The 12,784-nt window shown below is 42.8% G+C and overlaps 1 protein-coding gene across 1 annotated transcript in view; it reads left to right on the top strand.

Moving 5' to 3' along the window:
- The window catches only part of LOC147732729 (NXPE family member 4-like), a 465,136-nt gene that overhangs the window by 450,593 nt on the left and 1,759 nt on the right, over positions 1 to 12,784 (top strand). The gene's annotated exons all lie outside the window — the stretch shown is intronic.

Here is a 12,784-nt window from a genome sequence, read left to right as displayed (position 1 = left end):
TGAATGCTGCTTTCGAACCGAGGGCATTGCGGGTCACAACATTCAAGTAAGACTTGCGCAGTATTCAGAGCTGTGTGTTTACTTTCCGCTTACATAGTTATGATTTAGCAAACATCGGCAGTGCAGGCGTGGGTGACCCCTGGCTGGGGAGACAGACCCCGAATGAATGCTTCTGCCACTGTAGTTACCATGTTGTGTTTGCCTGCTACAGCTGAAAGCACCTTTCCTTTAAGGGGCATATGAAAGGAGGTTCATTGCAAAAGCCTAAATTCAAGCCAGAACAGGGGATTAAGGCTACTTTGCCCGCACTGGTGACAAAATCCCTATGAAGTACGTGTGTGTAGGTGCAGGAGGTCTGGGACACAATCCCCTAGATCCCAATAATGGAAAACTAGAAACTTGTTTTACAAATCAAATTACACAAGGTGACCCCGCACACTTCAACAGTGAATGAAATGAAATGAAATGAAATGAAATGAAATGAAAAAAGATTTGTAAAGCGCATGGCTGCCCTTGAGCGTCCCAGCGCTGAAACAAAACACAGGACCACCACCCAAACACAACAGAAGCAAAGCCTAACGGGGGAAGAGATAAGTTTTCAATGCCTTGCGGAAACGCACTAGATTGGGTTCTTTCCGCAGGGCCGTCGGCAGAGCATTCCATAGTTGGCCTGCATTAATAGAGAACCGGCGACCGCCGGACTTCACCTTTTTGGCTCTGGGTATCACCACAAAGTTACCATCATCCGAGCGAAGGGCTCGCGTAGGTTTGTAAGGGCGCACCAGGTCTCTAAGGATTGGAGGGCCTAATCCTTGCAAAGCTTTGAACACGATGCAAAGGGATTTAAATTTTATGCGAGCTCGGATTGGAAGCCAATGCAAGGCCTTGAGAGCAGGCTTAGCTGATGATCTTTTGGCGGTACCAGTGAGCATTCTTGCAGCCGCATTCTGAGCTCTTTGGAGCACATTCAGGGTGGATTCTGGTGAGCCAAGGAATAAGGCATTGCTATAATCCAGCCTTGACATGACTAATCCTTGAACCAGAAGTTTCCGGGAGTTTTCCGGGAGTAGCGGGAGGATCTTCCGTACTGACCTGAGCAGTCCATAGCAGGTCCCTGCCACTCGTTTAGCTTGAGTGGTCATTGACAGTTCAGGTTCAAGCCAAACCCCCAAACTTTTTATTGCTTCTTTGGGAACTGGGGGGGCACCTAGACTGTCCGGCCACATGGATTTGGGGAGGTTGAACATAGATTGCCAAGAAGCATCAGCTCCGTTTTCGTCCCATTTAGTTTGAGCCGGGACTCCGACATCCATGACATGATGTTAACAAGACATGATGCAAACTTTTCCCCTTGGCTTTCCGAGAGGGACAGCGAGACGATCAATTGAGTGTCGTCTGCGTAGGTTGCGATTTTCACCCCGAAGGGTGAAACCACCTCCTCCAGTGGGGCCATGTAGATGTTAAAAAGCGTAGGGCTCAGTGAGGAGCCCTGCGGTACTCCACACTGAAGGGGGGTAGGCAGAGATCGAAGATTGCCTTCGTAGACCTGGTAAGTCCGGCCACTCAAGTACGACGCGAGCCATTTGAGGGCCGACCCTCTCACTCCAATCTTCCCCAAACGGTTGATCAGGATATTATGATCAACCGTATCAAATGCAGCGCTTAGATCCAGGAGGACCACTGCAGCGGATCCTCCCGAATCCAAGATGCATCTGCCTTCCTCCACCATTGAAATCAAGGCCGAATCGGTTCCCTGGCCAGGCCGAAAGCCCGTCTGAGTGCGACCCAGTAGATCATTAGATTCCAGGAAATGCGAAAGGTGGCGGTTGGCAAACTTCTCGGCAATCTTATTCAGCCCGGGCAGAAGCGAGATGGGACGGTAATTCGCCAAATCGGCCGGATCAAGGCCTGGCTTTTTCAGAAGGGCCTTGACAATGGCTTGCTTCCAGCTAGGTGGGACAATGCCGTGGGTGAATGAGGCATTCAGCAGGTCGATAGCTGGGCCTGCAATGATGTTCGTAAATTGCTTGAGGATCCGAATGGGCATGGGGTCCGAAGGGGAGCCGCTCTTCAGGGCTGAAAGCTCCTCACAAAAAGCCTCCTTTGAGATGGAGGGGAAGCTATCAAACACCTTTTCAGCCTCTGGGACTGCTTTGTCTACCCTACCTGTACTCAGAGGAAGGCTGGCTAAGATGTTCTGTATTTTGACATCAAAAAACTGGGCCAGTTGATTACATTTGTCAGAATTTACCTCATGGGTTACCGGGGGAGTAGGGACAGTGAGAAGCTCTTTAAGGATCTGATAAGTTTCTCTAGAAGAGTTACCTGCCATTCTGATTCTTTCCTCGAAATGGGCGGCTTTGGTCAGATTGCAAGCCACCTTGTATGCTCTCATGGCTTCACGATAGTTATCTTTTTTGGTGGTCGCCCAGTTCTTCCGCCATTCTCGCTCCAGCTTTTTACATTTCTTTCTCATACATCCCAGTTCAGGGGTGTACCAGGAGGACTTGGGGCGGCTCCTTTTATTGGAGATGGCTTTGAGAGGTAGTTCAATATCTAATGCTTGGCGGAGCCAGTCATGGAAAGCAACATCGGCTACCAGGGGATCGCATCCAGATGGGGGGACTGATTGTTCAAGAATAAGGGAGAGATTCTCAGTTGATAGTCGTGACCAAATTCTCTTAAAAGTGCGAGGTGCCCTAGGACCGGGGGGAGGAGGAGGGTCCCTCATAAAGTTCAATTCAAACGGCACCAGGAAGTGATCCGACCAGGGCATAGGGAGAGGAGGGCTCGTCTGAAGATGAGAGATATTGGAGAACACACAGTCTAACAAGTGTCCCTTCACATGTGTAGGTTCCTGATTGTGGAGCCTAAGGTTGGCTGTCATAAGTTCCGATCTCAGGTCAGATGCTATTTTATCCTCCTGTAGGTCAAAATGAAGATTCAGATCCCCCAGAAGAATGAAATTGGGAGAGGATGCGGCTAAGACGGGAACATGGTCCAGAATGGAGGAGGAAAACTGTTTTATTGTCCCCGGGGGGCGGTAAACCAAAATGCCCGAAAGGGAATGATTCGGCGATGACTGGATCCGAAAATAACAGCTTTCTGCATCTTGGATTGGCCCTTTATCTATTCTGCAAGACAGCTTCTCCCTGTGAATTATAGCTAAGCCGCCTCCCTTTCCCAATGGTCTATGGAGGGACTGAATGAGATAGCCAGAAGGAAGGACACTGACTACATCAGAATCAGAGTCAGCTGACGTCCATGTTTCAGTAAGAAACAGGATGTCTAAGTTAGTGTCTTCAATCAAATGTAGGTGAGTAATACAATATCAATAACATTATACATATAGTTGCATTGACTTTCCAATCGTTCTCCCAAGAATTCCAAAGTCAGATTTCTTCAGTAAACAGATTCTTTATTCACAAATGATCCTTAAAACCAATAGCCAACGTGTTTCGTTCGTGACCGGACTTCTTCAGGGCTACATTAAAAAATACAAAAATATAAACATATTTACATATGAATAGAAGTAATCTATTCAAGATAATCCATACAAATGTTTACTCACATGGGTAAAAACAAAGAGAAAAGCAGACATTTTATGAGAAACATTAGTCAGAATTAGACATCGGTGTTATGCACCTTTTCCAGGGAGAACACATTGAGAGAAAAAAGATATGTATATGGTACAAAGTATTTACAGCTAACAAAAACACAAGGGAACAATACAGTTCTTTAACCCTTTTGATAGATAAATGTATACAAAGATAAATTCAAAATGCAGTTTTTCTAATCCTTTAAAAATATCTAGTCAAATTTTATCCAAGGATAAGAGCACAAACATTGCGATATAATTCAATGGTTTATAAACATTAAATACCTTATTTAGAATTCTCTGTATAACACAGCTTCACAATGGTCTTCAAATTTGAGGTACGAATATTCTGTAAGCGGATAATATGTTTTCTGCTTACAACCCTTTTCTCTATCAAAAGGGTTAAAGAACTGTATTGTTCCCTTGTGTTTTTGTTAGCTGTAAATACTTTTTACCATGATTGTCATATACATATCTTTTTACTCTCAATGTGTTCTCCCTGGAAAAGGTGCATAACACCGATGTCTAATTCTGACTAATGTTTATCATAAAATATCTGGTTTTCTCTTTGTTTTTACCCATGTGAGTAAAAATTTGTATGGATTATCTTGAATAGATTACTTCTATTCATATGTAAATATGTTTATATTTTTTTATTTTTTAATGTAGCCCTGAAGAAGTCCGGTCACGGACGAAACGCGTTGGCTATTGGTTTTAAGGATCATTTGTGAATAAAGAATCTGTTTACTGAAGAAATCTGACTTTGGAATTCTTGGGAGAACGATTAGATAGTCAATGCAACTATATGTATAATGTTATTGATATTGCATTACTCACTGTTGAAGTGTGCGGGGTCAAATTGTGTCATTGCAAAAGCCTGTTAGGTGGTAGGGTGCAACACTATCTTCTTCCTACACACTGCATGTGCCTCTTGGTACAGAACTGTACTCAGCCCTGCAGTGGCGTCAAAATGCAATTTACCGTGAAGAGATAGCTGCTGAATCTTCAGATTGCTTATGTGCAATATATTCATAGTTTCCTTTCCACAGTACTTGCGTCAATTCATACAAGTGGCTCACTGCAGTAACTGTCTAACATATTTAAGGCAGTAAGATATGGGGCAGGTTTTGATGTGTTTAAATATTTCACCACTGCACTTTCACAATTGCTTTATAAACCTTTCTTTCTCAAATTTGACTTTAAAATGTAAACTGGTTTCTTGAAAGTTTTCTCCCCAAAAACGAAACAACACTTATTCCGGACCTTTACGTCCTACCACTTTCAAATGTCACCAGCCGCCACTGGGAAAAATGCATATAAAATCAGGTAATGCTTTCACCTTGTTAAAGGTTGTTGTCGGGACCAGGTCAAAAGTTCCAGCAGGAGCAGTTCAGGAGGGTCCCTGATTGGGCTGGACCAGAGTGCTGAAGGTCTTGGAAATTGGTGCTCAAAGACAAGGGGGGGGGGGCACTTGAAAATGCACTGCACAGATGGACTTACAGGTAACTCGGGTTGGTCTCCTTGGATGGAGAAGGTCACAAGGGCCTGTGGACCATGGGAGCAGAGCTGGTCGGACGGTATTGGGGCCAGTGGGGCTGGGTGCAGAGCAAACAGGTCAGCCGGGCGTCTTGCACCTTTAGGTGTTCATGGACAGGAGCAGGTAACTTGGAGAGGCAATCTTGGGTCAGCTGTACCACTCAGGAAGTGGGTGTTAGGTGTATCAACACCCCTCAATGGGTGCTTGCTTCTGAGGTTTTGGGTTTCCAGAGTGGACTATTCTTCTTGGTTTTTACCATTGGGGGTCCAGTACTCCGGTTATTGGTACACTGTGGCACCAGTAGGTCCTGGTGCATCCAAACTTGGTGGAGAGGCAAATCGGCCCTCAAAGCTGTTGCATCTCTTCTTGCTTCATTTCTGCATCAAGGTTGTTGGAGAGAAGCAAGCCAATAAACCAAACTTCACAGGATTGGTGTCTGTGGTGTTCAGGGGTGTGATAACTTCACTCCAAGGCTGTTTCTCAGTGACTACTCGAAGGTTATAGGTGTTCCTAGGTTCTTGGAGTACTTGCAGGTTCAGGACAACACATCAGGCAGTGGTTGTCGACTCCTTGGAGCAGCTGGCAGGTTCTGGGGCCTTTTTTCTGCAGTAGAGCTTCAGTTCTCGCGCAGCGGGTCTTCTTTTTTCTGGTTTTCTTTGGTTTGATGAATCTGAGGTTCAGGTCACAGGGAGCCAACTAAATACTGAATTTAGGGGCATTACAAAGGATATAAGCAATGGGCTATCTACCTTTAGAGTGTCTAAACCATTTAGCGACCAGTTTTTGAGGTATTACTCTAGCCCTGATTGAAGGTGTTCTTCCCATCATTAGATGGTGGAATTTCAGGAGAGGGGTTCACCTCACCTGTCCCACCCTAGGTGTGGTGGAGGCTAAGGGGGGGGGGGTACCCTTCTCATCATCTAATCTTCCCACCTCTCCTCCAGCCAAAAGTGGAGAAGTAAATGGGACCTGGCCTCCCCACTATCTAGGGGTCTGGGGTTGGATATCAAAGGTGGCATGGCCTTTAAAGCTTCACACCTGGGAAGGTCATCCTGTCCTGGAGGAGGTGTTACACAATCCCTCCCAGAGCAGGTTTTGTTTCTATCCTCTCACCCCATAGGGTCAGAAACATGGCTGGTGGTGGCAGGTTGGTGGAAACTGGCTAGAGACCCCACTAGTGTTTGGGTCAGTTTCAGGGGGACCCTCTTAAATGGTCTCCTGTGTGAATGTATTATTACATCCAACACTGGCATCAGTGAGGATTTATTAAGACAAGATGTTTGACACCAAACATCTTAGAAATCAGTGAAGCCATCATGGAGTTGGGAAAATCGTGTCGACAAGTTTTCAGCCCGTAAACTCTTTATGGCTTCGCTATACACTTATTGCAAAAAACACAGTGGATGGACAGAATGCAGAACAATGTCTTACATTCACCTCAGTACAAAGATCTGGGCCTAAATCCATCGTTTTTTTGCACTCCACACCACCCTAGGTCAGACACTCACTATATGCAAATCAGCCTTGACCCTGTGCCTCATGGGAACAGTCCAGCCCAAACTACCAAGCCATGTCTTTCCTAGACCGGAATCAAGCATCCAAGGACCGGTTTCTGGCTATCAGCCTTCTTCAGCCTGGATAGCTTGACTCCAGTGATGTGGAGAGCCTGGGACTCATGTCTTAGCATACCCAGCCCACTCGGGGTGAAAATTGCAAAAAACACAGTTGATGGACAGAATGCAGAACAAGTGTTACATTCACCCCAGTCATAGTTCTCTATACACTTATAACATCATCCAATGGACTGGACATTGTAGGGACATATCTGCTTACGCTGATATGCCCACATATAGGATATAGTGCACCCTGCTTTAGGGCTAAAGGCATGCAATAGGGGTGACTTACCTTATCTTATGCAGTGCATGGAAGGCATGGAACACAGGGTTGTGTGCCATGTCGACTCTTCGGATCTTTCTACACCAAGACCCAAAGCCTGCAATGGCAGAGTGCATAGCCTTTGTGATGGGGCCCTGGGGTGGCACAAGCAGTGCTGCAGCCCCAGAGAACCCTCTAGAGTAAACATGTCCTAAGTACCAAGGGTACCACTTCCTAGGGACTTATAGGGGTAGCTGAAGTAGTGCCCATCATGGTGTAGTGTTTTGGGAAAGAGGTTTGGCACTGGGAACCTGGTTAGCAGGGACCCAGTGGACTTACAGTTGGAAATCACATCAGGCATTGGGCAAAAATGGGGGCTAATCATGCAAAAAGAGACACTTTCCTACAAGAGTGACATGTATATTTTAAAGGAAGGTTAAGGCCTGTCACAAAAGGTTACTTTGACGGGTCAAATGTGCAGTTAAAACTGCATAGCTAGGCTAATGCAGTCATGTACAATGGGTGCTGCAGTCTACCAGTGACATTTAACTTACAGGACCTGGGCACACATTATTACCATATACCAGGAACTGTTAGGTAAGTTAAAGATGCCAATTAGGTGTCCATTAATTTTATCATGATGAATGAAGGCACACAGTATTACTCAATGGGCACACCCAGTAACGTGCAGAACCTGGGTACAAATACAGGAAACAAACAACGGTTCTGCCACAACACACTTTTCAAAGCAAAGTAACTTCAAAGTTTTTACCTCCTTCTACGTTGGGATGTCAGTAAATGTTATACATATCTGTCTAAACACATACTCAAAGCAGTTAGCAAAAATGAATTGTGTTACTCTGAAGTATTTTTTAGGCAAACAATTTCTTGTATCAACACAAAAAACAGTTCAAACACACATTGTTATTTAGTGCAAAACTGAAACACAGTGAGATAAAGTGTATGATGTACATAGATCACAACCAATTTATTGGATAAAGAGAGAACTATACATATGAACAACACTTATATTTAAACACAGAGTAAAAATATGTAATTATTCTCATAATGGCCTAGAATTATTCATAATCAATTTGTAATTGTCAGAATGGAATTTAGTGCTTCTAATTATGTTTCGACGTTTCGCCCCCTGTGTATCTATGCTATATATAAGCATCAACTGCGGGTCTTCTTCGGGACAAAACAAGATAGATTGTGTGCAGCCTGCATAAAAGGAAGAGATTTGGTTAGATCTCATGTGTTTAGGCTAAGAAAATAAGGATATGGTGAGATCTATCGGTTATGCTCACCTTGTAGATACGGATCCAAACGGAAGCTAGTAAGTGAACACTTTATTTGAATCTTCCTGGAGCTCCTATTTTGCTTGTGGATCAATGGCAGTCTTAAATGAATGGGCACCTCTAAACAAATGCTTGAACCCCTATCAATTAGGAAGAATGTGGTAGAAAAGATTGAATTTTCAGAATGAATTAATTCCACTGACCTCTGGCATCATTCGCTCAGTGCCATGGAATACGAGTTGGGCAGGGGCAGGTCGCTTCCCCACTGCATGACCGAATCCTGTCCGTTAGAGTAAAAGATACTCTCAGAAGGCCCATGAGTTTATCTGAAAAGAAATGCCCTATTTAATAAAGTGATTGGGGTTTGCATCAATTATCAATACCTGTAAAGATTGAATTAGGTACTGACCTTCAGTTGGCTGTGGGATCATCAGTCAATCAATTAGGGCATGCCTGTGCCAGAACTTTCATTAAATTATATCATGCGAGTCCCGGTGGTGTTATTCCCGTGGGCTCTGTGTGTGGAAAGGGCAAGGTTTAAGTGAAGGATTCTCTTTATCAATAAAGGTTGTTACAAAATGACACAAAGAGAGATCTCTTGCAGTCTGAAAATACCTTAAAACGGCTTGCTGTCCACATAACCGTAAGTGCGTCCTCTCCTGTGAAGGATCGCTAAGAACTGAGCTCATTTATAAGAAATGACGCATATTAGCGTCCTCGTTGGCGGCTGACACGTTAGGAATGTGAATTCCTACGTGCTTAGTCAGAGCAAACTCGGATAAGGGTTCTGCTTGAAATTCCTATTGGAAATGTGTTTGCAGACTGAGTGAAAAGTTCCGTTTGTGTGAAAGAAAGAGAAGAGTGATCGTCTCTTCGTAATTTTTCATGGGTTACCGGAACACTGTGCACTGCGTGTTAATGTGTCCTCTTAACAATGCTACCTGTGTGTCCTGATTGTGTAGCATTGTTGTATTGGATATTCCTAAATTCTCATTAGAACATTACATAGAATAGTAAAACCATGTGCACAAAGTGCAGTATACCTGAGCGAAGTTCAATAAATGATGTATATACAGAGTGACATATAATTATATTTATCTCTTCATCACTGTAAGCCATTGTTAGTTGTATATCTTGAGATTTGTCATTGAGCCAAACACAAAATTCCTCTAAGGTAATCGAGTTACATGTCCATGTCAGGAGGACTTCATCGATATACCTCTTCTATAGAGTAATCTTCTCTAAGAAAGGATTATCTGAATTGTAGATGTATTTGTCCTCATAGCGAGCCATATACAGATTCACTATGTTCGGGTCAAACCCAGCCCCCATGGCTACTCCCTTGGTTTGATAGTAGAACTCCTTTTGACTTAATTACTACTTCTTGATTCTGTCCAAGTGATTTCAAGTTCAACTTCTTGTCTTCACAGATGTTATGTTTGATATATTTCTTTTTGTTGTACAATTTCAGTACTTCACGCATTACCACTAGTTCAAATGCAAGAATTTTGTTGGACATCATATGCGTGGGTGGTGAAAATGTTGAAGGTGTACGCAGCGTTGTTGCGGGGTATTTACTTGCATGGGTCGTATTGGGATTTTTGTGAAAGTAGAGCTTTAGCCTTATCTTTATGAAAAAATGTCACAGCTCTATTTTGGTGTTGAAGCTGTTAGAGGGGGGCATGGGTACATAGCTCAAACCTTTGGCTAGGACTGACAATTCATTGGTGGATAGACTATAATCTGACAGATTGATCACTGGGTTGGTTCACAGTGTATTCACTGTCTCTGTTCTCACTATCTGATCAGTATCTTGTATTTCAATTGCTATAGTAGAGTTAGTAGTTTCTCCTCCTATTGACTGGCCAGTGCCTCGTATTTCAGTTTGTTTAGCAGAGCTCTATGTTTCTATTCACATTGCCTGGTCTATTACTGAATTCCGATTCCAATTCTCTATGGTGGGAACATTAGCAGGCTCCTGACTATTTACCAATGGTAAGTTTGTCTTCTTGTTTGTATCTCTCCATGTGTCTGAGGATAAAACTTCACACCTCTCCTGTTTCTGGTCCTCTGTTGTTCCACCCCCTGTTCTGACCTCTGTCCTCTGACCAACCCTGTTGTGGTCCTCTCCCTCTGTGTGTAGTCCATCTGCTGTCTCTAAAAAAGGACCTGGTGTTATCTCAGAGTAGTTGGGACCCTGGTTACTTGGACCTGGGTGGGGTTGTTGTCTGTTTGGGTTAGAACCAGTGTGTTCGTAGTCACTGTCAGGGCCACTGGAGTAAGATGACTCAGAGAAGGTTTTGTGTTTACGACCACCTTGTCTTCCTCTATTTACAAATTGACCCTGGTTGTACTGTTCATAGTACTCGTCAGATATATAGGGATATGTGATTTTTTTTCATAAGTTCGTATATCTTTGGCAAGTTTGTATAACTTTCTATTTAGCGTAACAGTGTTAAACTCTACAATGGTCTTATCTAATCTGTCTAAGGCTTCCCTTGCATTTGTCAGTGCTCTGTCGTCTGTGATCTCCTTCCTAAGTTCTTCTATTTCTTTAGTCAACTTTTTAATGTATTACAATGCCGTCTCTACTCCAAGCACCATCCAGTGCCTGGAGCAGTTGTTGGCAACGAAACTGAAGTTTTCACAAAATTTGGGAAGATCAATAAAGATGGCTGGCTCGTTTTTAACTTCTAATCCCACAGGGATAATATTTGCCGGTAGGTATTTGGTCAAGAAGTGACCATGCAATCTGGTCCTAATCAGTTTTTTTCCAACTTCTCTAGTTTGTTCAATTTGTCGTTTAATGAGGTGTCAAAGGATGTGGCAGCTACTCCTAGAAAGGACTTCAAAGTTTTTGTCCCCTTCTACGTTGGGATATCAGTAAATGTTATACATATATGTCTAAACACATACTCGAAGTAGTTAGCACAAATGAATTGTGTTACTCTGTAATTTCTGTAAATCTCTTCCTTTCATGCAGCCTACACACAATCTATCTTGTTTTGTCCCGAAGAAGACCTGCGGTTGATGCTTATATATAGCACAGATACACAGGGGTCGAAACATCGACGCATAATTAGAAGCACTAAATTCCATGCTGACCATTATAAATCGATTATGAATAATTCTAGGTCATTATGAGAATAACTACATATTTTACTCTATGTTTGAATGGCAATGTTGTTTATATGTACAGTTCTCTCTTTATCCAATGAATTGGTTGTGATCCATGTACATCATAAACTTTATCTCACTGTGTCTCACTTTTGCACTAGATAGCAATGTGTCTATGAGCTGTGTTTTGTGTTGATCCAAGAAATCTTTTGCCTAAAATAAATTACAGAGTAACACAATTCATTTGTGCCAACTACTTCGAGTATGTGTTTAGACAGATATGTATAACATTTACTGGTATCCCAACGTAGAAGAGGATAAAAACTTTGAAGTTACTTTGCTTTGAAAAGTGTGTTGTGGCAGAACAGCTGTTTGTTTCCTGGAATGAAGGAACACAACACAGTAAAAATTGGGTTTAGCAAAAAGGCAACAAGATACATTCATGGTGAGCCTGCAGAAAGGACAGATGCTCAACAAAATCCTTCTTTGCTGAAAGTAAAGACACAAATGTAATGCAAACACTTTCCCTCAGCCATCTGCTACCTGCTACAGTAGTGGTAAAGTAATTAATGACAAACAGACTGCCTCTTATTGCAGGTTTTATTTAGAATCATAGGTTCCATGTTTTTATTCGCTGGCTCAATGAGTAAGTGTGGAGTGAGTGAAGGTTATTCCTTAATAGAAGTGTATGATAGAAAAGTTGCAATGGGAGGCCCCCTTTTAAAATTCTTTCTTTTCAAAACTGTGTGACTTTGATAAAGGATTGTGTTGTCACTGTGGGATACGTTGCTGAGAGCGCATGGATTTCCTGGCCCTACGCCCAACCAGAGTCAGATGTATAGTGTAGCCCATTGGGGTCTCACTAGACCAAATACTGCATATATTTGTTACTGCTGATCTTAGTTTCTTATGGCTCTGAAGATAGATTAGAAAGGTAAATTTGATACAAGACCTTGTGTAAATCTTCAGCTCAGCTGAGAGTTGCCTTTTTAGCAGAGTGGCATGATCGCTATTTAGATCTGAAAGTAGCTGTGTGGTCTGGCTTCTTTAGGGGACTCAAATTCTTCCTGCATTCAGAACAGTGGTCTACCTGACCTTGTGTCTCTGAATCCTAGTGTGGCAATAGGTTTTAATAGGGGCTTTTATGGTTAAACATATTTATTTACATAATAAAATAATTCAGCTATTTTTGCTTGCCATTGTAACATATGTAATATATGTGCAAACTGAAAAATGTGGTTTTTGGAAAATAACATTTTTCACAAACCCTCTGTATGTAGGGAAAGCTGAAAGGTTTTGATTCCTTAAAATCTAAAACACACAACCAAACAACTTAAAAGCATATGCTTGAGAAAG

Source organism: Lissotriton vulgaris, chromosome 2_1 (assembly GCF_964263255.1).
Source record: "Lissotriton vulgaris chromosome 2_1, aLisVul1.2, whole genome shotgun sequence".
In the NCBI taxonomy this organism is placed as follows: domain Eukaryota; kingdom Metazoa; phylum Chordata; class Amphibia; order Caudata; family Salamandridae; genus Lissotriton; species Lissotriton vulgaris.
Note: the sequence above shows the minus strand (reverse complement) of the source record. Positions and strands in the feature narration are given on the sequence as shown.